This window comes from Schistocerca nitens, chromosome 3 (assembly GCF_023898315.1).
Source record: "Schistocerca nitens isolate TAMUIC-IGC-003100 chromosome 3, iqSchNite1.1, whole genome shotgun sequence".
Taxonomy (NCBI): domain Eukaryota; kingdom Metazoa; phylum Arthropoda; class Insecta; order Orthoptera; family Acrididae; genus Schistocerca; species Schistocerca nitens.
This window is the reverse complement of record NC_064616.1, coordinates 179,507,106-179,509,739: the sequence shown is the minus strand read 5'-3', so window position 1 is coordinate 179,509,739 and position 2,634 is coordinate 179,507,106.

Here is a 2,634-nt window from a genome sequence, read left to right as displayed (position 1 = left end):
TTTGCGGTGCGGTCGCAAAACACAGACACTAAACTTATTACAGTGAACACAGACATCAATGAATGAACGGACAGATCGTAACTATGCGAAAATAAAGAAAGTAAGATTTTCACTCGAGGGAAAACTCGAACCAAGGACCTCTCGTTCCGCAGCTGCTCACTCTAACCACGGGACCACGGCACTCCTCGGCACACATTGTCCTTGATGTTGCCTATGTTACTCATGGACTACTCAGTTTGTATATTTTGCTTGTTTTTTCATAGTTCCACACAACTTCTTCCTGTTTTCTCGATTGATCTGTGTTAAGTTTTTCAAGGCCTATCCACCGCGTTCATTTATAACTAAATCTGAGGGGTGTGTGATGGGGAGGTTCCCTTGTTAGTACTTCGTCAACAAACAGTTGCCAAGATTGTGCCACATTTTTCAAACCAAATGGGATACAGAGGTATTCGAATAAGCCAAATGGCGTCGTGACAGCCGCCTTCAGTATATCAGCAGGCACTTCCGGTATCTGGTGATACGCTTTCTGGAAAACAATGACACTAAAAATGCTCGCACCTGCCAGTGCGTGTGTAAAACCGCTAATACGTGGCATTGAATAACGATCGGGACTAGTGTGGGTATTGAGTGCCTGGTAGTATCCACATGGTCTCCAGGTCCCGTTTTTCTTCTTTACTAGATGAAGTGGTGATGACCACGGGCTGTCGGATATACAGACGACTGCCGAGCGCAATAGTTCTTCGAATTCTACCTTCGCTATGGCGAAACAATCAGGAGCTAACTGGTGAAGTTGCTGAGATACTGGTTGACCGGGTTAGTCCTGATGTGTTGAACCATGTTGTGCTTAACTGACTGCGCATGTGGCATGGATTCGCAGTTTTCTTATCTGTCATCGAATGTAGGCAGAGAACCTCGCCCTAGGGCGCCTTTAATCTACACCGACTCAAAGGAAGGCCTCGGCACTTGTTCGTGACGTCACGTCAGCTAGGCACGGTGAACGCCAGGTCTGTTGCACGCATACTCATAATGGTGGTGTCTCCCTCTCTGACACAGGAAAATGTGAAACTATTGGCGGTAGTTGACCAACACACATTGTTCTGAGAGATTTCTGCAATCAATAAATTGTGCAATTCATTACACTTCTTAACAAATAGTGTACCCCTGAACTTAAATTTCCACCTGTTTTAAGGATTCCGCTGAACAGCAGTTTCTTGAAGCAATAGGTAAGTTCAATGCAGTATTTTCCCAGTTTTCAATGTCGCGTCGTAAATCTTTGAGGTGCTTCAACAAAGCATCACGCTGATCTGTAGTACTCTGCGTGTTGTGTGGACGCACCGACTCTACGGTAGATGATAATGAACGGTGCTGCATTTACTCGTCTACAACGGAATTCAGTATTCGGGGTCACCATTTTAGCCAACCACAGATTTTTAAAATAATTGAAAAGCCACAATCGCTTCAATATAGTTTACTAGATCGCCGATTTCAGAACTCTGAAGGTGCCATCATCGGATCTGTTAAGGTATAACATAACTGGTTCGAGGGAGGACTTGCATGAGTTAACTATATACATTACAATTATTACAGAACCGCATACCTGAAACGTGGATTAACATTTATAAAACCATATGGACATCATGGCACATGAGGCAGACCATCTGATAAAAATCATTGTCACAACCAATAAAAAATTATAAAAAACTGCTCTCATGGTCGCTCTTTCCATAAAATATAAAACTGAAGTCACCAGATGAAACTACCACTGCTCGCCTAACACCGCTCGGCATCATAACTGCCCTATTCCGCACAGGCTTACCTGCTGTGATTCTAGGGGTACACAACCAGCCACCAGATAGCGCTGTCCAAGCAGTGTACACACAGTCCCAGACTACAACCACTCATTACTATTAAAACACAACATTACTATAACTCCTTGTCACATACCCATGCAAAGACCACATTTGCGCATACATTTCCTGTACATACTATAATCACTATAAAGTACGTCAATTACAAAGTAAAAGCATCTGAGGCACAGACATTATCCATTAGCACTTTACAAAACTACATATCATAATTTACCTTTATTCATATAAGGAAGTTAGGAATATGCACACAGAAAGCTGTTCATAACACGACATAGGTACAATGTGATGAGCGATTAAAACCTGTATGCTGGGCTTTGCCTGTCTAGGCACTATGGTCTTAGGTATTGTAAGTGCTAAAAAAGAACGTATTAACTAGCTATAAAGTCTCTCACCATCTATACATTCGTTGTGAGCAAGGTACAAATCAACTACGAAAACTATGCAGGTCAGTGCATTTTAATGAAGTGTGATCAAATATTGAATGCAAATGAAAAGACTACCATTTACTACATGCATAATGATCAATATGAAGCCAGAAAATGTTTCAAACTATGCTGATTCAGCATGCTTTGATGCCACCTAGTTCCAGACCTCTATCGGTGACATCACAGTCTCCTCAGACTTACAATGTGAAGCCTTGTCCATAGATGGCATTGTGACAACCCAGTTTCTTTAGTATTAAATTTTTTGGCTTCACCAACTCACAATCAAACTGTTACCTTCCAATCTGACCTATACTTTCTTTTCTTTCACGTTTGTTACCTTT